Below are 23,881 nucleotides of genomic sequence, written 5' to 3' on the forward strand. Positions count from 1 at the left end.
TCTATTTGAGAGTAATTATTGTGTATTAGTTAGGTAATCATACTTCTACATGAGAAGTAAATGTTATAATTTTGCATAGTCATTATTGTGGAATTTCAGTGGATTATAGAAATGTCAGTGAATTATAGAAGAAAAAAAAACAGTGTGTTATAAAAAAGGGATGAAGCTTTCTTCTGGTTGTCTAAGAAATTTATTTAAGAAAACATTATCATTATGCAGTCATTAAATTTAAGATTTTGAATTTACTGGCCCGAATTTCAGTTTTGAATTAATTTCTTCTATATATTTAACTAAATTTTCTTAAAATTTACTCTGGCCCAAACTAATTTTCACTGGCCATTGGCCACCGGGCCAGTGCTAAATTCGATGACATAGTCACCATTTTAAATTTACAGTGCTCAGTTATAAATATCGCAAGAAAATTGATAAGCTATCATCATCCTTTTGAAATATTCCGCTGGAAAATAAGTTGAATTAGTTATTACATTTTAAGCTTAAGTGCCAAGTGCTGGAAAATAAGTTGAATTACATTTTAAGCTTATTTGCTAAGGACAGGAAACAAAAAACAATTACTTTCTTGCCATGGGACAAGAAACAGACATGAAATATAGTCTTGCCTAATGCATGTTGTGAAATGCATACAAAATACCTGATACAGTAAAACAGTGTATTGAAGTTGTTTGAATGCAAATGTGGTTTGGTTTCTTTTACTTTAAATTTGTTAAACGAGACATACAGGTGGAAAAAAACAACAACAACATTGCATTAATTCAAATTATCTGCATAATAAACTTTAGTAATATGTGTATAATTATTATGCATTTAAAATGTTTGAAAAGCTTTTAAACGAAGTAAATGAATGAATTAAATTGCACAAAACGATCAACTGTATGTAGCTATTGCAAGGTGATTTATTTTGTAGTATAATTTGGATACAAGCTTGAACAGTAAGTAATATATAAACAGTATCTTTAACAGTGGCTGTTATTTTATAATGATGTTTAAAATTCATATTTTTATAGTTGTTTAGCCTTCATTTAGTGCCGACCAGGAACCATGCCTTTTCCACTAGTTTAAGCCGGGCCAGCAGTTCAATCTTGTTCTACATTGTTCGCTGAGTAACTGTAAATTTTCATCTTGATATTCCTAAAATTGATAATGGACAGCTCTAAAAGTAAAAACTGTATAGCTGGGTAAGTCCATTTACGAAATTTAGCGGGTTGATTCATTCAGTTGTATGAATTTTGATGAAAATCTAAACAATGTTTCACTTGACAAGGAAGTGTGGATTATTTCAAGTCCTTGAAGTTGCTTGGTTACTTCAACAAGTATTAATATGAAGGGAAGTAAGATTGAGATCTCCAAATATAGTAATATTTGGTCTATTTTTAAAGTGGTCTTCACTGCGTGTTAAGTTGAACTTGCTAGGATAGTGTGACCTTCTAATTGAACTTAAGAGTGTAATATTTGGCGGCTGTGTATATTAAATACATGTAGATGTCGGGGTACAAACATTCCAGGGATTTTATTTTTGGGCTTATTTTATAGCTGATACTTGGTCATATTCCCAATTGAAAATAGTATATTATTTTTCCAATGCTCAGGAAAAAAAATCCCAATTTAAAGTTACAAAATTAAAATATTGAATAACAAATTCTAAAATCTTTGAAAATAAGGGCCTCTTTACTGTTATGGTGCTTAAATGTTTGAAGATGCGATCTTAGACAGTGATTCTTTGCATTCATTTAACATTTGCAAAAAGTTAATTAATGCATTTTCCCCCAATTTTTAACAAAACATCGCTGAAGTTCCCCATTCCATGGGTGTGGGTTATGTTCCCAAAATCCTGGAAAAAATGCCTGCATAATCATTTACAATTGCATTTTGGTAATTATATTGGTAATAAGCGTAACATGTTGAAAGGTATTGCATCTTGACTCACTGTTTAACAGTAAAAGTTTGTGGTACCCAAGGATTAGACCAGGGGACCCACATATGGTTAAATTTCAACTGGATAAAACTATTCATCAGTTTTAGGGAAAATTTAAGTTGTAAATAAACAGTGCATACCATAATCAGACAAGAGTGCCAGCTGATCTTGTCTGTATAGACACATTTGCAGCAGCTGTTAATGAACAAAAGTTTAAGATGAAACTGTACATGTTTGGTTAATGTTCAGATATAATTATGTGGTTGGTAGTGTAGTGAATGTAATGTTTTCAATTAATGCATGTAGCTTTTAAATTTCATATATATTTAGTTTTAATTGGCTAACAAAGAATAGCTAATAAAATACCAGTGTTTTTTCTCAAACATTTTGTTTCAGGTTTATCTTAATTGCAGTATAAGTTTTTTTATGGTTCATCAAATGTGTTTATTGGATAGATAAGGCTGATAGTTGTATAGTATTTTAATTTTCAGCTAGCTTTTACCTGTGTCTGGCACACTAAAATTTGCATTTTTACCACTAAAATGGACAAATTTCATCTATATCTATAAGTAACTACAAGGGGTCTTTTCATCCCATTTAAAAATGTCATTTGGAAAATCCTGTGTGCAGTTTATGGCATGTTATTAAGTGGTGAGATTTGTTCCAAATCAACATTTTCAATTTTTCTTCGTTTACCGGTATTCTAATGTCAGGAGTAGATAAGAATAACATGGAAAGTACACTATCACAGATGTATCAATTGTTTTATTTTATAAATAAATGATATTAAAATGAAACTCAGTGAAAATGATGTGGGACCTCTGTTGGGTTGGCTTCAACTTATTTACTTGTACCACTCTTGTGGTTTCCACTGCTGGCATAAATCCTGTATACATGTACAGGTATCTACAGCTTAATGTTTTGATGATGTGTTAATCAATTACTAAGTTAGTATTAACTTAGTACCGTTACAGTATTAACTAATAGTACAGTTACAATATGAAAACATTATTTGCTGCCATGAGTAATCATTTTTATCCCATGCATCTAAGGGACAAATAATATTAAATATAAATAATTGCTTAACAGGTATTTTTTGACAGTTTGACAGTTTTAGTACACATGACTAAGTTGCACATGGCCCGATTAACTTCACAAATTAACCCCTCTGAGTGTAGTATTATATATATAATTCAGTATATGAAACAGTTAAGTTGTGGGGTATTTTTAAATTAATTTATGATCATGTATTTAGATGAGAAGGGCATGTAGGTTTTGGTCTGTCTGTTACAAAAACTTTAAACTTGACCATAACATGCAAGTCCTTCCACCTGCAGCGCCTCCAAATTTCTCTGGTGCATTGCACAAGTTGATGAGCTCTACCCGTCCGACACATTCAGAGGACTTGAGGTCAAAGTTCAAGGTCACACCCTGGCACTGCGTTCTTGAGAATGTACACCTTGATTAACTTGACTGTTTGAAGACTGGCATTGGTGTTACTTCTTGAGTTATTGAGGGTATTCACAGTCATGAGGATCTTTTTTCAAGACCCATAACTCTAGCACAGATGTTCAAAATACAACGAAAGTATGGAGCCAGCAATTGGCACCATTTTCTAAACTGTTCATGGTACTGGGAATTGAACCAAACAAGTTGGGCTGTTCAACAGTGAGCAACCTTAGAAGTCAAGGCTTATCAGAAAATTGCTTTCTTATCTACAGTTTACAAAATTTACAGGTAATATTTACTGTAAACAAAACTTTATTTAAATTTTTGTATAGGCTAATCAGTGTAATCTTAAAATGAAATTAAAAATACAGGTGTTTTCATGTTTAGAAAACAACAAGCATGTTATTGTTACACATGAAAGAATTTGAATCATTTTGCCCTCCATCTTAATTTACATTTCGATATCAAATATGACAGTATAGTAAAACAATGAAATGTTTGTTTTCTTGCTTATCTTCCACAGTCAGTTTTACATGAGAACTGAATACTTTGACATGTATATTAATCTATGAACCCCCCCAATTAACAGAATGGGGATTATAAAGGACAAACAAAAATAATCATAGTTTCTACATAGCTTTTTTCCCCTTCTTTAAAAGAGCCCGAAATTCTTTTCAATCATGAAGTAATTACCTCAAGTTAGTCTTACATCAAGTTTTTTTCTTCCCCATTTGCATTATTTCCTACCTAAGTCAAGGAAAATGCCCCTTTCCCTACCTGTGAAATAGGACTGTTTTGTTTAATATTTAAATTAGCCAGTTTAGAGACCAAACAGGAAATGGAGCTAACATTACCATTTATATTCAGTTTAAAATCTTAAGGCTTGGTTAAATATCAGCCAATCAGTGTGACTGGTTTAAAATGAGTAAAGCGTTATCTTAAGATGTTTAAAACAATGTCTATCTAGGCCAGTAAAATCTCGTTTTAACTTCATACTTGTCCGCTTTGTACAGAGGACATTTTATAAGAATCTTACACTGGCTGCCGGTACAGACCAGAATATCTACCTCGAGGGTAACTGGTTACGGCGGTAATGAGGCTCTGCTGAGTTCGCGCTAAACAGCTACCCTAGAGCTAGATATTCTCGTTTGTACCAACAGCCAGTGTTTGATTCTTTTTCTTGCATATATATATCTCATACCAGTTATTTTCAGAACAGAAATCACGAAAAACTTATATTCTCCTTACGCACTTTTTCGGCGTAGCTGTATTAAAATGGATTTTGACCTAGATTTGTAACAAATGAAATTGTTAGTTACAAAATCTTCAGCTAAAAGAGGGTGTTTTTCATTGGTGGAAAGACTGGCTGTTATGAAATTTAAGGACAAATTCGTAATCTTTAGTTTACTTGTCTCTAAGAATAAAGTTGTATTAAAAATATTTATACAATCGTAAACTAAATATCACAACGTTATGACCAAAACAAAGATATATTAAAATACAAAAATATACAGTACATATGATTTCATGTACAATTTATTTTGTTGATAATATTAACAACAAACCCAACTTTTTGTTTTTCAGCCTTTACTTAAACATTCGATTACTACTCACTCGTACTTTATTTGCCGTAGCTTTTCTGTTTTCTATGAAAATAAACGATATTTTTGATCAACAGAAAGATTCTCCAGAGCTGATATGAATTGCGAAAATTAATATATTTAAAATGCAACATTATCATAAAGAATCGCAAAACTTTAAGTATTATGTTTTGTGCGTAATAATAACAAATTAATTTATTCATAGTTATTCGGCGTTTGTTTACACCGGTAGGTAAATTTACCGAAATACACCCCAATTGACTACCTCAATCTGAAACTGTCTCACTTGATAATCAGTGTCATTGATGGGTTATACAAAATTGAGTTTAGTACTTATTATAAGATAAATAGATATTTTTCTGTATATATGGAACAACATTTATATTTTACATTGCACATTTAAAGTACATTGTAAAATATAACCTGTGTAGGTGTACGACACGTAGCCATACCAGTAGGCTTATATAACTAGTACCTCCACCTCATACCCCTAGTATATACAAAATACTAGTCAAGCTGTGCAATTTTTAATAGAAATCCTTTTTTATAAAATACATAATTATAACTTATACTAGTAAGGTTATGTTTAACTTTTGATTTAAGTCTTCAATTATTCATTTTCATTGCCAGATAGATATAAGAAGGCTTTATAAATAGTATAGTTCAGAGTTGATATGTTCAATTGATTATTTATTACAGTTTGTATTCTTTCATAAATTAAAGATATAAACAACAAAAGATTTTGGTGTTATTATCATGACCTAATAATTGCAGCATTTTATGCACAGAAGTGCTTTTACAAAATGAAGGTCAGATACATATAAGTTAATATTATTTAACAATAAAATTCAAGTTGTCAGCTGATTGTGGCCTTTGCAGTCTCTAAATTTGGTAGTGTGGTTGGTTATTATCTGATATTGACTTTGAAACCAGTAGTCAAAAGTCACGGTGACAAAAAAGCTTCTAGCATCTATAATAACATGACTAATTTTCAGCTAAGTTTAGACAACTGTCATAGATTATACTAGTAACCACCAAATATATTTCAATTTAGACATTTATATTGTTATAAAGTATAAATAACATTAATTTTGAAAATATTCTAAAGCTATGAGACATTTTGCACTGAATTTACGCCGATTATCTTTTTTAAAGATCAATTGTTTCTTATAGTAGCATATGAATCAAAATGGTAAAATGATATCATCCTTAGAAATACATTCATAAAAGGTGCGTGGCAATGATGTCATTTTAAGCATGTGACTTGTCTTATATGGGACAGTAAGACAGGTTTTCCTATCATTGGTGTAAACAGTAGATAATCCTGTCTGAGATGCAAGAAATATTTTGTAAATACTGGTAAAAGTTCACTTGTCTGTCTGTGTGGGACAACCTGGGCAATATAAACAATTTTGCTGCCCCTCTTAGGCTTTCAAATTGATTTTACCACTGGTGACTGTATACTGAGTATACTCAGTATAGTGATGATCTTTAAAGAAATACCCGTATGGCCTGACAAATATGTTCAAGAGGTTATCCAGTGTGTGACGGAGATAAGAAATAAAATATAGACGCAAAACATAAAAAAATTGTTTTTGTAATATGAATTGAATAAAAAGTAACAAATATTTACATAGACTGTTTCAGTTGGCAAGACTAGACATCCTTTTAGTTCCGGGAGGAAGCTTCTCGTCTTGCCTAAACCCTTGTAAGTACGGAGGGTAATTAATAAAAGCGTAAGTGCTTTATCTACTCACATTGGATGAGAATTTTACACTGATCTGGCGTTAAACTGTCAATTGTACTAAAATATTGTTATCAGCAGCTAACACTCTTCAGTCTGTGTGCATTTTTATTTTCACTCTCATGGATATGGTACAAGTTTTCTGATTACTGAATGTGTTTCAATTGTCAATCAGATGAGGATATATGGTTGTGACCAGAGTAGGGCTGAAATTCATGATCGCTTAGTTTGAGGTGCAAGCACCTTTACCTTTAGGCCATAATGAAATATAATACATCATGTAGCTGCCTCCTCCTTGAGTCCTTTCTCGTCTCGCATAATTATAGACACTGTACAGTTTATTTATGTGTTTATTCTTATATTTTGGGTAGTAGGTTTAAAGTCAATTTGTCTGAGCTCAAAACAAACATGTTTTATGTTATCATCCTCATTATGTTAACACTGGGCTTCATGTACTTAAAGTTTGGGTTTCATTTACTGCTTGATTTTGGCTTTTGAACTCCAAAATATAATGCTTTTCCTTGTTACATAAATAATCTTCCAGTTTCAGAAATTTAGCAGTCTCACATCCAAATTTTGAACTTAAGTAGGAAACCCTGAGTTAATTAGTGTTCATTTTGCATTTCTTGAAAATATATCTACAAAATTGGTTCTCTGCACAATCATGTTAAGACCAGGAAATATCTTAAACTCTATAAAAACTTTAATTAATGTGAAAATGACAAGGTTATAAACTACATGCATTTCTAATTGTAAAGCAGAACAGTGGGTTTTTATATGCCCTTATAGGTAATTGAAGTAATTGAAAAAAAATGAATCTCGAAAATCTTAGAAGCTGGTTTAACTAACATGAATGAGACGGAATGAAATGAGATGTGTGAAAGATACCTTGATAACTTGATAATTGTTATACAAAGTTATTCTTCTGTGTAAATTGAAATTTCGAAATATATAAATCCAGTCATTCTGTAAATTAACGCATATTCACTGACTGTAAAAATTTGTTATCAGATGACGTTTATTTATTTAAATTTATTGTATTTCGCTACGCACACCTATCCACGGCCTGAGTATGCGTGTGTTAAAACGTTTAAGTGTATTATATCAGTGAAATAGAAATTATTCATCCATCCTTTAGGAGTATTTAGTCAAGTATTCACAGCTCGTGTTGATATGTATATTACGGCTATCTTGTTGAAGGAATTAATTGAATGAAGGCGTAAATTGTATGTTCATTTATCATTTTTGGTGACATAAATTAAAAAAAATGTATTAGGAAGTTACTTAATAATGTACATGTTTATATTTATTAAGATCGGCGTTGTAAGCAGCATTATTAAATCGTAAATTTATTTTTAGCAGATGGTTTCACAGAATTATATTATCGTTTGAACATGTATTTTATACGTGATTTTCAAAATAATAAAAAAGTTTTGTGTAAAATGTTTGAAAAATGGATATTTTCTATAAAATGTTAATACAATAGTGAAGTAATTGACAGGTTTATTGGAACTTTTACCTATCTTACGAATTATAAATGGATGGTGTTCATGTTATACATTATGTGTTTAGAGTCATTTACAGTGAGTGCTTTAGTGTTGCGATGTCCTTGACAAAGTGTTTGTGATGACCTGATTTGAGCATATTCAAATTTGTTATGACCTGATTTAAGAATATTCAAATTTGTGATGACCTGATTTAAGCATTTTCAAATTTGTGTGGACCTGATTTAAACATATTCAAATTTGTGATGACCTGATTTAAGCATATTCAAATTTCTGATGACCTGACTTAAGCATATTTGAATGTGTGCATAACAGGGTCTGGTCTGCACTGTTCACATGGGTAGACTCAGTTATTGCAGCTGACTACAGATTAAGCATTTGAAAGGATTTACTTTATAGTTTTTAGGCATGCCATAATATTAACAACTTAAAAATGTAAATGCTTATGAAACAGCTGTTTAATATATATGCAGTGAAATATCATGATACAAGTATGTAATATATATTAACATCTGTGGTATTCCTCAAGCTGGCCTGTAAAATAGACACACACACTGTATAACACTAGTTAAAAAAGTCCTGCATAACCTTATATGAACTTATACAAACAACTGGGTTGTACAATTTGTTTTTCAAAACTGTTGATTTGAAGGAAAGGCGTTGTAGTGATGTTTGCACTTCATATTTGATAGATGAGCTCCCTGAAAACATCAAGTTTAAATTTCCTTTCAGATCGTTCAATGTTGACTAAACTTTGCAGCAAGTATTTGTGTTTGCTTTAAACTTTTAATAAAGAGTATGTTTTAACAATATAGAATGTCATATGACCTGAATCAGTCTGTGGTTGGCAGCTGGTTAGGACTGGTGTTGGATCAAGGAACAATAGGATCTTACAAGTTTTCCACATAATTATATGACCTAGTTTGAAAGTATGTGCAGAAGCATTTTGATTTATAATCAAAACAGTCATAAAAGCCAATTCAAATTGCATTGAGACACAATTTTGATTAGCTTAATAGGCAGAGCGTTGGACTGTGAGTCAGGTGACCCGGGTTCGATTCCCAGAGGGTGCAGGTCACTTTCATTGGGATTGATCATGAAATCCTTTCTAGTCAGTCATTAGCATTGTACCTCCGCTCTGGCATGTACAGAAGTTATCAGTTCCTTGCGAAAGGCAACTATTACTGGTAAACTGCTTGACAGCCTGCCCAGGAACAATGAGGTGGCTAAACTGTGCTCTGGTAAATTCAGTGTTGGTTACTGATCTGGAGTAAAAACTACAAACACCACCATTGAGACACATGATTATATTGTTTTTGTGCCCCCACTATAGGGGGGCATTTAGATTTACGCTTGTCTGTTCGTCCGTCCATCAGTTATCATTTTGTGTCTCACATAGATAAAAAAGTATTGACCTTGAGACATGAAACTTTAAATGAATGTTTCTCAGCAGCATGTGTAGTTGTGCACTTGGGTATTTTCATGTGGATGTTTTTAGTATTTGTAGAGTTATTGCCCTTGACTTAGTAAAAATTTGCGATTTTCAACTTGTGTCTCATGTAGCTCAAAAATATTTGACCAAGAGTCATGAAACTTTACCAGAATGTTGCTCAGCATATGTAGTTGTGCACTTGGGTATTTTCATGTGGATGTTTTTAGTATTTGTAGAGTTATTGCCCTTGACTTATTAAAAATTTGCAATTTTCAGCTTGTGTTGCACTTAGTTTAAAAAGTATTTGACCTAGGGTCATGAAACTTTACAGGAATGTTGCTCAGCATGAATTTTGTAGTTGTGCTGTGTGACTTGGGCATTTTCATGTGGATGTATATATTATATGTAGAGTTATTGCCCTTGACTTAGTAAAAATTTGCAATTTTCAACTTGTGTTGCATTTCTAGAGTTATTGCCCTTGACTAAGTAAAAGATTATTATTTTTCAAATTATGGCACATGTAGCCCAAAATTGAAAAAAACAGTGGAGAGTGGAGGCAGCCGTTACCTATAGACACATTTCTAGTTACAAATAAAATAATGTACACATGAAAGGGCCTGCAATACATTACAAAAAAAAAAAATGACAGCCTGTTCCTAAATCTCTCTTACCACAACCATACAATTTAGGCATACATTTACCATCTATATACAGTTTTATATTATGTTGACAAACAGTAAGGTCAGGGTGTTTAATAATGGGCCAAATGACATGTGTTCATGAGGTAATAAATTTGTTATGTCCCAAGAATAATGTATGTGACAAATTAGCCCAATAAAACACAGGGTGTTGGTGTTAGTTATGTAAATAAATGGTTCACAATGTATATACAGATATATATTTATAACATAAAATGATAATGAGTGCATAGTGGGTGGGGAGGGGTAATTAAATTTAAACAAGATTTTAATGTTAGTTGAAGATGTTTGTTTAGGAATAGGAGAAAAACTTTATTGTTTTGGAATAATGTTTTTGTGTTTAAAGGTAGTTTTATGTTAATTTAAATGTTTACATGATGATTTTGTGATATAACTTAGAAAAATAAAATAATAAACATAAATTCTTGAGAATATATATTTTTATATAGTAACAGTGCAATGAAAATAATTAAAAGTACCATTTATCTATTTTATATATGGTTGAAAAGGAAGAATACAAAGAAACCACACATCAACACCAGATAAAATTTAAATAATTATGAACAATATTTTAATTAAGATCTACCGGTTTCGAACCTATCTGGCCCTTTATTTTATATTAGATAAAAAAAGAAGATTGTGTTAACTATAAGCACTGAAAATGTAAAAAAAAATATGAATTATATAAAATATAATATAAATAGTCTACCATTATTTTACCTACATAACATGAAATTTTTTCTTCTACAAAATTAATGATTTTCTTAGTTTAGAATGATATCCCAAGTTGTTTCTGGGTCTATAATCTTCAAGGCTAGATAAAGGATAAAGTAGCTAATTTGTTAGATTATCTCTTTGATTTCCCAAGATATGTCACAGTATTAAGAAGCTATTTTTTCTTTGCTGTATTTTCAGATATTTGTATAGGGATGGGTCTTTGATGCTTTACTTGGTAGCCATAGCAACAAAAAGTAACCACAAAAAAGTTAGCAATACTGGTGGTGTGGAACATCTGTGGAGTTTATAGGAGTTAGAAAAATTAACTCAACGGACCCAGAAATGAAAGAAAGGAATGGATTTAAAATGATGATATAAAGGAATTTTAATGAAGGTTTGTTTTCTTTCTTCTAATTTATTTTTTCTATTTTTCTTTTTGTTTTCAAGCATAAAACAATAAAGAATGAGTGTAAACAAAACTAAAAATGTTAAGGGGTGTTTTAATGAAATCTAGCCTCAAAGTCTAAGTCCTTAGTGGGGCACTTTTTTCCCCTGTGTAATTTTCTTCTGATGTCTCAATTCCTGCTGATCCTCTTCATATTCAAGTGAATAATAATACTCGGTGACCTTTGAGAATAAATAAAAAATTACAAAAAAAACACAACATTTTCTGCACTTGCACAGCATCCAAGAACCTTCTATAAATAACTTTTACTTTTTCAAGTGAAATTAACCTTCACCTGAATTTGTGTAATGGATTTGCCCTGCTTTGAATTTGGATGAGCCCAATCTGAAATATAAGGGAGTTTATTAATAATAATATTAATTGAGCTACCAACAGTATAATATTATAGAGCCTTGTAGGACTGCACAGATGTTTCCTGGTTAACCAGTTTCAGTTCCAGCAGGTAAACTAACCAGCCTAACAGTAGATAGCCAGAACTTTTTTTTGACTGCATCAGTGAAAGATTTTATAAGTAAAATGTTTTTTTGAAAGAAAAAATCCATTACATATATATTAATCGCAGTAAAAATTATTGAAGAAGTAACAACTGGCCTGTATATGACTTAGATACTACATGAACATAATTATTATTTTAACAATCTAAAACAGTATATTAACTCAATCCTTATAAATTACCACAAAGCAATAAATGATAAAATCTGTTGTATGCTTTTATTGGCAAAAAAAAGTAATTTATGAGTGTTAATTGTGTTATCATTTGGATAGGTAGATCAATATCTGACAAGTCTATAATGTTATATATGGTACATGTATATAATAAATATATGAATTGTTGACCTGTCTGTCACCGCTGTGTATAAAATAACAAATTTATGACTATTCAAAAGTGTTTGTGTCCAATCATGATTTCATGAGCAAGTTAGTTCTAGGCTTTCTCATGTTTGAAATTGATTGTATCCTTATAACAACTCTCATATTATTTAAGGGTCCTTAAACTTGCTGGAACTAATAGTGATACGCCTTTGCCACCAGTATAAAGCCAGACTGGTCCACACACTGGTACAGTCTGACCAAGGTTCTATACTGTTACCTGACCAATTTTTATGCTTCCCAAAGGGAGGTATATATTAAAAAAGCACCGTCCTTCCGTCTGTCCATCTGTGCGTCCCCACTTCTTTTGTGTGAACTGTAACTTTGTCATTCATTGAGGTTTTTTTTAAATTACTTGGGAAAAATGTCTACCACATCAAGAGGATTTGACCAATATTTATGAACTATATCCCCCATTAATTGATAATGAACAATTCAGAAAATAAAAGTTTGGCGAATCCTTTATAAAAAATCAGCAGGTTATGTTTATTATAATAATAATAATAATAATAAAGGCGTTATTTAATGAGACTACATGCATGTATTTGCCATCACACTCTTCCATATGTACCACAACATGTTTGATACGCGGAGATATAGAATTGTCAATAATGGCATTATAATTTAGTTATTGAAGTTTATTCATTATAGGATATTATCATTGATAAACCTTTTATATGCTGATAATAATTTAGGAAATCACTATCAGGTCTAGGATGTTAAGGTTTTGTTCATTTTTCGAAAGTTTGAGTTCTGTTTACCTTTATTGTACATCTGTAAGTTTTTACCTTTACACAAGTAATTATAAAACTGAAAATTCAGAAATAAGAAAAAAGTGTTTTAACCCACACATTGTGAATGTATGAACACTTGTCAGTGGGAGATTAACCTTCAGCTGGTTATATCACTGTATTAATGAGGAGTGGAATCACTGGCTCGAAGCTTATTATTGGAAATCTATACAGGAAATAAATCTGATATTGACCAGGTAGATAATGCAATAATCTTGTTTACAGTCATTATCAGTCTTGTGTTTATTATTGGCAATCATCCGTTGATTTTTTTCTTTTTGGCACTTGTTCACATCATTTGACTAAAATAGTTGGAGATAAAAATAAGTGAAATATTAATGGAAAAGTGTTGACAAGACAAAGTGGGAAATACATATGTACATGCATTTGAAAATGATTGCCGGTAATTAAATTTTATATAACCTTTCCTATACACACATAATATGTTGATTGTTTTAACCCTTAGCCTGCATGCAGTGACTGAATCTACCCAAGCCATGCAACCAGTGCAGACCAAGATGAGCCCGGCATATTTGTGCCATCAGATTATGGTCTGCACTGTTTAATTTGCAGTCAGTACTGTTTGTTGACAGAATTTTGTTTTAATACACTTGTAACTATATATAGTAACAAAATTGCCTATGATTTCAACTGATTATGAGTGTCACATGACCTATTATGAGTTTGCTGCCTGGGGCCGAGAACTAGTTATCAGCCCGCAGAACATGTGCACGTGCACAAACTGAAACAATGACGTCATATTTTACGTCATCAAACAGTTAACTGTAAAAATGAAAGTAGGTTGTCAGCACGAATCGCTTTATTTTTATTATGAGAGCTTATAAGTGTATTTAGTACAAACACGTTTTCGTTACTATTGAAATTTGAAGAAATAATACGAAAAATTCATTCCGAAAAAAATGAAAATAAAAATTGCTTCTTGATTCTACTGCTTTGACCACACAAACATTTCTGTACAGAACAGTAGAAGAGTAGACAAGAATTTCAAGGAAAGAACTTCAAAGTCTATTTGTTTTGATTTTTTTTTTAAATGCTACTATTAGATCTACCAAGTGTATTAAAGCGGGGCTCACACTGGCTCAAATAAAATAATAGCCAATATTTTCAACTTAAAAAAATAATAGCCAAAAGTTCAGCGGACTATTCACGATTTAGCGATTAACAACATAAGCAGTTGATTAAATAAACATTACATATAAAACTTTTTCAGTTTTATAAGGATTCTCAAATAAACTGACACAGTTGTGTATATTGATAACTACCTTTTTTAAAATAGAACCACAACTTTAATTGTTATTACAGAACAGAATAAAAACGTTATAATTAGTATAATTACTGTACAACAATAATATTAAAGATTCATTATAACTTTACATAATGCTGTTATCAGACAACAGTTTTTGTTTGTTCTAATCAAATTTTGTCAGCTTATCATAACCACTGTCAATTTCCACATTTCACACAGAACTGGAGTAGATCTAGGTCATATTAGCCTATAGAAATGACACAAGTTTGCAAACTCATTCAAAGAATGCAGCCTTTTTTCTGAATAATTTACTGAAAAATATCATCATCACCAATGTAATACAAATTTTCTGCCATAGTAGTAAAGATTTTTAAACAGAACAGAGCTTATTTCACCTTTAAATAAATATTAAAATTATCGGTGTCGCGAAAATATGTGACAATCAGATTTTTCCTGTTTTCTGAAGAAATATTCACAATTTTGGTTGTTGTGCAAATAGTTGTTTGGAAGTTTATACTTTTTAAATATTTTACCATTGTTTTCCACTGGCGATTTAGTTAAGTAGCTTAAAACAAAAAATGTATCAAAATATGCAATTACTGCAATTCACGGTAAATTTTGGGTAAGTCAATATCCAGTTTATCAATTTTAAAACGATTTTTGTGGCTAATTGACGGATATTTGATGGCTATTATAAATGCTGGACAATATCTTTAAAGTACTTATACAATTATACATCTCGCATGTATTTTATCACCTCGGGCAATATAGTTAGCAGCACGTGACCGGTAAAAAGTTGACACTCAATTAAATGCACCCCGCTGGTGTTAATTGGGTCTACTGCATACATTATCGATTTTCACACCTTATATAAACACTGTTGGAAGTAAAAAATAATCGCCAGATTTTGTAGCCAAAATGCAAAAATAATCGCCAATCTTATAAAATAATCGCAAATGGCGACTATGGCGACCGACAGCGTGAGCCCTGATTAAAGACATTAATACACGTCAGCATAGGGCCGGAAGGTGATAATCGGCCCGCAAAATGAATAATGGACCCAAGGGCTTGTGCCTGACTTGACGTACTGGTGCCTGACTCTTAGTACTTGTGCCTGACTCTTAGTACTTGTGCCTGACTAAGTATTTGTGTCTGCTTCTGAGTAAACAGTGCCCGCAAAATGAATAATGGACCCAAGGGCTTTAGCCCGAGGGTCATTATTCATTCAGGGCCGATTATCACCTTCCGGCCCTCTCCTGCCGTGTATTAACTTCTTAGTAAAGTTGTAGGTTCATTCAATAATGTATTGCTCTACTAAATGATTAATCATGCGCAGTTCTTGATTGTATATGTCATTTAATAATATATCCTCTGTATTTTAAATAATGGATTCATCCTGTACTTAACTTGGAGCAGTCCATTTGTAGATGAAGTTTCAGTTTTAAAATATCTGTTGAAAGGAAAGCCTGGACTGCAGTGAGGACTGGCCTGACTTGACGTACTTGTGCCTGACTTGACGTACTGGTGCCTGACTCTTAGTACTTGTGCCTGACTCTTAGTACTTGTGCCTGACTAAGTATTTGTGTCTGCTTCTGAGTAAACAGTGCCTGACTCTTAAGTATTGGTTGCTGACTGAGACTGACTCTGTATTTGTGGCATTCTATTCTAATCAAGTCTAGCATTAAAAGGTATTAAAATTTTGTGAACTTAATTAATTCAGTATGGATAGAAGATTGCTGTCTGTGAGTTAACTAAAGTTTAAACCAGATGGTTATTAGTCCCCTACCGGTTTAACCGGAGGGGACTTTAGGTTTACCCTCCGTCCGTCTGTCTGTCTGTCCGTCTGTTTGTCCGTCTGTCTGTCTGTCTGTCAGTCCGTCAGTCCGTCCGTCCACAAAACTGGATCCCGCGATAACGCAAAAAGTACTGAAAATATTTTTATGAAACTTGATATATGGATAGATGGCAGTATGGAGATTATGCACGTCTTTTTTTTTTCTTCCTATGTTGAAAATTCTGGTTGCTATGGCAACAAATAGTCTGAAAATATGGCAAATTTAACACATAAACTTGATCCAGTGATAACTCAAAAAGTACTGAAAATATTTTTATGAAACTTGAAATATGGGTAGATGGCAGTCTGGAGATTATGCACATCTTTTTCTTTTCTTCCTATGTTGAAAATTCTGGTTGCTATGGCAACAAATAGCCTGAATTTCAAGATTTCTGATTTAAATTTTTCAGCTTTTTCACTATATGTTCTTTATTTCTTAAGGTGTTTACTTCAAACTTTAAATATAAGTTTCTGGTCATCAACCACATCATATGTGACAAGGTTTATAACTCTAGCACAAAAAATATCAGTATTACCTCCTTGAACTTAGATTTTTTAGGGGAAAAAATGTTGTCTTTTTTAAATAACTTCTTTATTTCCTAATGTATCTACTTCAAACTTCATATATATGTTTCTTATTATCACTCGACATTTTTGAGAAGGTTAAATACTCTAGCAAGACTATTTCCAGAATTATGTCCCCCTTTAACTTAGATTTTTTTAAATATTAACAAATAGTCTGAAAATATGGCAAATTTAACACATAAACTGGATCCAGTGATAACTCAAAAAGTACTGAAAATATTTTTATGAAACTTGAAATATGGGTAGATGGCAGTCTGGAGATTATGCACATCTTTTTCTTTTCTTCCTATGTTGAAAATTCTGGTTGCTATGGCAACAAATAGCCTGAATTTCAAGATTTCTGATTTAAATTTTTCAGCTTTTTCACTATATGTTCTTTATTTCTTAAGGTGTTTACTTCAAACTTTAAATATAAGTTTCTGGTCATCAACCACATCATATGTGACAAGGTTTATAACTCTAGCACAAAAAATATCAGTATTACCTCCCTTGAACTTAGATTTTTTAGGGGAAAAAATGTTGTCTTTTTTAAATAACTTCTTTATTTCCTAATGTATCTACTTCAAACTTCATATATATGTTTCTTATTATCACTCGACATTTTTGAGAAGGTTAAATACTCTAGCAAGACTATTTCCAGAATTATGTCCCCTTTAACTTAGATTTTTTTAAATATTAACAAATAGTCTGAAAATATGGCAAATTTAACACATAAACTGGATCCAGTGATAACTCAAAAAGTACTGAAAATATTTTTATGAAACTTGAAATGTGGGTAGATGGCAGTCTGGAGATTATGCACATCTTTTTCTTTTCTTCCTATGTTGAAAATTCTGGTTGCTATGGCAACCAATAGCCTGAATTTCAAGATTTCTGATTTAAATTTTTCAGCTTTTTCACTATATGTTCTTTATTTCTTAAGATGTTTACTTCAAACTTTAAATATAAGTTTCTGGTCATCAACCACATCATATGTGACAAGGTTTATAACTCTAGCACAAAAAATATCAGTATTACCTCCATTGAACTTAGATTTTTAGGGGAAAAAATGTTGTCTTTTTTAAATAACTTCTTTATTTCCTAATGTATCTACTTCAAACTTCATATATATGTTTCTTATTATCACTCGACATTTTTGAGAAGGTTAAATACTCTAGCAAGACTATTTCCAGAATTATGTCCCCTTTAACTTAGATTTTTTTCGAGAAACTGGTATTTTCACTCCAACTTCTTCATTCCTTATAGGATTTACTTTAAAATCCCACATCGTAATAATATGACAAGGTTGTATAAACATAATTTCCTTACTAAGCATGGAAACTTAACACATTACTGTGATATAGACAAACTTATTTTATTATGTTTTGTGGTTGATATTTTCAAATACAGACTTCATCCTCAAATTCATTATAAATGGCAATACACAGGAGTGTATGACAATTAAAGAACTTTTTGAGGGACCGGTAGGGGACTACTGTATTGCCCGCAATACTATCAAATGCTTGTTTTTAATGATTTTCTGACCCATGGACTTTGTCAAAGTCAACTTACCTGAGGGCATTAACATATGGTGTCCTAACATGAACACTATTTCATTTGTTTTCAAATTTAATTGTCAAACTGTCAAAAATTTTTATGATGACCTTGTTTATTGACAGAGGCCCTACATGTGAATATTAATTACATGATTTAAAATATTTGTGGAATCCTAATCATGTACACAATCTGCACCTAGCTAAATCAAAAGGATATCACGTGCAGAATTTGAATTTCTTGACAAGAAATATTTTATCATGTATCTTAAATCACATGATGGAAAATTCATAAAGTGCACGGAATTAAGTAGTGTTAAAATACAATAGAAACAAGGAAGCTTTTTTGTTCAACTGATCTGGAAAACTTGACTCTAATAACAATATCCACTTTAAAACAGAATGGTTTAAAATTTATATAATATGTCACCTGTCAAAGGTCAAGTAGAATGTAACAGTTTGTACTAAAAAATTCATGGGAATCTTATGCTGCATCTAATGACAGAACTTGTTTTAAGTGCAGTTTTTCAACTTCTGGTACACTTAACTTCATGATGTCTTAATATTATCTTACAAGAAAATAGAAACTTAAACACAAATCTTTTGGAATAAATTGCGTAAATGGTTAGTAGAAATTTGCATACATGTAACTCATATATCATATATATTCTCTTTTTTGCTAAATATTATATTTACAATTGTAAAACAAAAAAAAAGAATAATCTTGTGTTTTTGCTTGATCGAGTATCCTTACAAAAGTACATAGCATTTCAAAATGATTCTCTTGATGATTTTAACAGTAAATGGATCAATTTTCTAAAAATGTTTAGTACTGATTGATGGTATATCAGAAGTATTATTACCAAAGCAGGCAGCCAGTCAGTCAGTTTGAGTTTATTTATACTCGGCGCCGGTTAAACCATCTGTCCGAGAATATAGCATCCATGCCGGTCCACTAGGGTAGTCACATCGGGGACGTCTTTTTCATGCTGAGTCTTTCCTGAAGTCCTATTCTTTGTTCGTTGGTGGTAGAGGAGTACGACAATACTGGCCAGGCATCAAACTCCATACTGGTCGATAACAAAAACGGCTCTCGTTAGCGCCAACCCTCCAGAGTTAGTCATGACAGGTCAACCAATCACCTCTGGTACTTAAGATGACTTGACCTTGACCTGCCGTGTGCCTTCTCCGCGACGTGCACGCCTCTGGAGGGATTTGGAGAAGCCAAAGCAGGCATTCTTGCCATTACCTCTAAATATAAACCATCCTGCGATCTGATTGGTTGAATTTCAGCATGGATTTGAAATTATCCAATCATGGATTTTAGATTTATAGACTGGTCTGCAATCACTAATTAAAAAAATAGAAAGCTGTAAACCAGTCTGCAAAATGTGCCAGTTTAACCTACAAACTTGTTTTTCAAGCCAACTTTCAGTGCGACATCCATGTACATAATTTTTATCGAATGTCAGCTTTTCAATAATAAGCACTAGTAATAAAGTTTAAGTGAATTTAAGTTAAGGGTATTCAATTTTTGTTGATTTGTAAAATTTCAAAGTTTTGGGGAATTTCGTGAAGCTTCCTTTCTTTAATTGTATTCTATTTGACCCATGTCCTGTTGGCAGCAACAGGCCCATATGACCAGTGTAGACCAAGATCAGCTTGTGATGTCAGATCATTGGTGTGCATTGTTTGCTATTCCATTAGTACTGTATTTTTTCTAATTTTCCCTAAAAATGATGAATGGTATTATTTTGTTTTCTTTTGTTTGTCTTGGGTTTTACGTCACATTGACACAGTATAGGTCATATCACGATGTTCAAGCTTTACTGGTGGAGGAAGACCTCAGGTGCCCTTCCGTGCATTATTTCAGGCACGAATGGGCATTTAAGTAGAACCACCGATGTTCTTAAGCTAGCTGGATAGCTCTCTCACATAAAAGAATCCAAAGTCCCTGTCGGGATTCAAATTAACCCACAGCGGTGAGGGGCAAGTGGTTTGAAGAATGGTATAAAAATGAAAGGGTTAGAATGGACTTTGGTCAACTGTACTTTTGTTTGAAATGTCCTGTCATCTTTTTCAGTTGTGAAACAAGCATTTTGCATTTATTCACAGTAGTACATGCAGTTCTAATTTTTGCACTTATTTTGTACTTGACTTCCTTGAAGTGAAACAGAAAGAAACAGAATGATTGTGACATTAATACCTTGTGTTTATTAAATCTTCTTTTTTTTTCATATAAATTAAGTTAAAAGGGAAGCTTGAAAAGAATAAGGAAGAAATTTTTATTATTCATCGTGACAAAGTTTAAAACATATGAAAAGCAAGCTTCTTGTGATATTGAATCATGCGTTTTTGCTGACTTTGAGTTTTTATGTTTGGATGAGTCATCTAGCCTTGATTTTGATAGATTACAAAATTCGGGAAATTTACATTTGAAAGAGGCATGTAAATTGAATTTTGTTGTCAATTTTGTTTATACAGAATGATTTTCTTTCAGATATATTGTGATAAATTGTGCTCTCATTGTGGTTAAGGTTAGTAGTTATGATCTAAAAAAATATTGTGTTTGTATTTCAAATGACAAATATAATGTCTGTATATTTATTCAGCAAATCTTTTAATCGCCCAATGACTGCAATGAGTTTGCAGCAAGAAATGAAATCTGAAAAGAAATACTTGCGTGTTATGTATAGCGAATATTATTAAACTTTTTCTGTCAGATATATCAAAACCTGCGTGATTCAGGTAAATCATTTTCATTGGATAAGATTTTAATTTAGTTGACAATGGTAGAGATGGCTTACACAAATGTGGTTGTTCATTTATGTCGAAGTCATCCAGGTAGCTTACGGAAGGTTTGTGTTTATACATAGCTGCCAGCTTTTGCCTGAAATAATACACGCAGGGGCAGTCCCGAGGTCTTCCTTTGGCAACATTTAAGTTGTCATATGATGTAAAAAAATCAAAATTAATAAGATGAAAGACTCCTGGAAACCAAAATAACCCATCAACTATAGACTGATACATTGTATTTACAATGTACAATAGAAGCATTAATTTGCTAGATATTTTGCTTTGTAGTAAGTGTTTTCTATCTTGCTCTTGAAATACATTTTTTTTTAATATGTAAAAAAAAATCATGTAGTGAGACACTGAAAGCTATTAAATCTCTTCAAACAGAAAGTGGTTATTTCCTAATTGATGCTTGAATAGAAAATCAAAGCACAGAAGGTGCTGAATTTGTTTGGGTCTCAGAATGTAAGAAAGGTGCAGGTTGTGAGATTATACACCAATTTGTTTTTGTATAGTGCTACCAATGCTTTTCAGCGTTTTAATTGTAATAAACTAATTGCAACACTGATATTCAATCCAATGTTTATTTGACTTGTAACAATTTGAAAAAAAATGAGTTGCCTTAACTGGGTTTTGAACTCCAGACCTCTCGCTTCCTAAGCGAGCGCGCAAACCCCTCGTTATATGTTTAACGGCTTGAAGAAAACCACATTATTCTAAATTAGGGTTTGTAACGACGCTGACTGTTGTAAATAATCATGGAGCTTACTATAAGCATGTATATATATAAAGAATGAAAGAATATTAGAAATCTTCGACCATTCGGGAATTATTTTGCTTCAAAATTAATGCGCCTGTCATCGGACCATCTTTACGCAGTGATCTCCCCTGAATTTTTCGGCCGTTAGTGTACATATAAAGGGAAGTAACCGCTTCAAAAAAGCGGACTACTTTCGGCATTTGCAATTAACAGCATTAGAGTCTGAAATTTCACTACCATTATTTGTTTGGTCTGACGACCCAAACAAATAAAAATGTGAAAATCCACAAAAACCGCAAATATTCATGTCAGATATGAAGGGGTAAAGATGTTTGTAGTTATTTTAGATATATTTTTCATCTTGTCTATGGGAAAAAAAGAGAGTACTGACTCCATATATATAAATTGAATACAACAAAACAAAAATATTAATATTATTGAGAGTTAGCAAATTGGACATATGGACATACACTGTTGATGCCAACCCATCACTGCCTCCCACCCCTCTCCCTAAGAAATTCTACCATATTGACTCCATAGTGGTGGACAGACATTGTCACATAGTTTTGGGGTGATAAGGGGTAGGGTTTATTATGAAAAAAATATGCATCTATCTTGGCCAAAATCAGACACAACTTTGATCTAAAAATTTTTTTTTGGAAAGGTGACCCTACATTTTCAAGGTTATGAAAAGACAACTGCTATTACCAGAAGGCCTCCCTCCCCCCATGTGATAGCTACTTGCAAAGTTTTAATGTTTGATATTTAGCAGAAAGCCACAAAAAACATGAAGAAAGTTCTTTATTATATACTCATTTAACAATCGCAGGGTGTCTTACTGAATCTTATCTCTGGAAATATGAAATGATTTTATTGACTTGATGATTTATTTGTACAGTAGCATGCAAACAGAAATCTTGTATTTACAAACAAGATAAAACCAGACATCATGCTGCTTTCGAGCATGTTGTAAAGCATTGGCTGGAGTGGGAAGTAAGGAATAGCTACATTATGGCACAACTACATTGGTGTTTTGTGTGCATTTACCATTTTCATCATTATAAAATTGTATGTTCAAATATTGATACTCTTGGTATATCTTAGATCCACATAATACTTCTCAAGCATGCAGGGAATAGTTCCTAGGGAAAAAAATAGGGGGGAAAAATTCAAGGGGAGTATGTCCCTGGTCAGGCAAGATCTACGCTGGTGTTTTTTCTGGTCTGGCCACTGCACTGGATTATGGTGTGATCAAGGCACTAATTCACCTTTGAACAATTCTCTGGTTCATATAAATAGTTTTTTAAATTAATCACAGCTATTTATTGGAGGTGGACGGATAGCTGTTCTATTGACTCTCATTTTATAGGTTAAAATCTCTCTAGGCTTAAATTCTTTTTCAAGAGAACTGTCTGTATTTTCACCATACGACTTGAAAACTGAACTGTAAAATTTTGATGAAACACATTTGTTTAACATTTTCCACATTAATTAATAAATGTGATTTTAAGCTCAAGGATTGACAAAGCTATTGTACTTCAACCAGGTGTAGGCGTCATACTTTGGTTAAGTTTTTGTGTACAAATGGGTAAGTCCAAAACTTCAGAAGGGAATGGGTTAAAACTTCAAATACTTGTTCTCTGTAATTATCTTACATGATTAGAAGGGTCCCATAACTCTGGGTTACTTTTTTACAGAGTTATGTCCCTTTTTTACTGTCAGGCCCTGAAAATAGTCTAGGGCAATGTCTTATGGACAGCTCAATTGATAAATAGTTAAACCAGTAAAAGATTTAAATATTTAAATTGAGTACAGAAGTCAATTACAATTTACGTAAGTGCTTGTTAATATTTATTTTGTCAGGACTAAAAACATTGGATGTGGTACACCAGCCCAAGTTTTGT

General features: G+C 32.2%; 1 long non-coding RNA gene across 1 annotated transcript; it reads left to right on the forward strand.

The window, feature by feature from the left end:
- Positions 1 to 7,436: 7,436 nt before the first annotated feature.
- LOC132735228 (uncharacterized) lies at positions 7,437 to 11,471 on the forward strand. The gene is made up of 2 exons (XR_009626424.1): positions 7,437 to 7,950; positions 11,275 to 11,471. It is a non-coding gene; the product is annotated as an uncharacterized LOC132735228 (long non-coding RNA).
- The last annotated feature ends 12,410 nt before the right edge of the window (positions 11,472 to 23,881 follow it).

Source organism: Ruditapes philippinarum, unplaced genomic scaffold (genome assembly GCF_026571515.1).
Source record: "Ruditapes philippinarum isolate M1 unplaced genomic scaffold, ASM2657151v2 ctg538_1_1_1_1, whole genome shotgun sequence".
Taxonomy (NCBI): domain Eukaryota; kingdom Metazoa; phylum Mollusca; class Bivalvia; order Venerida; family Veneridae; genus Ruditapes; species Ruditapes philippinarum.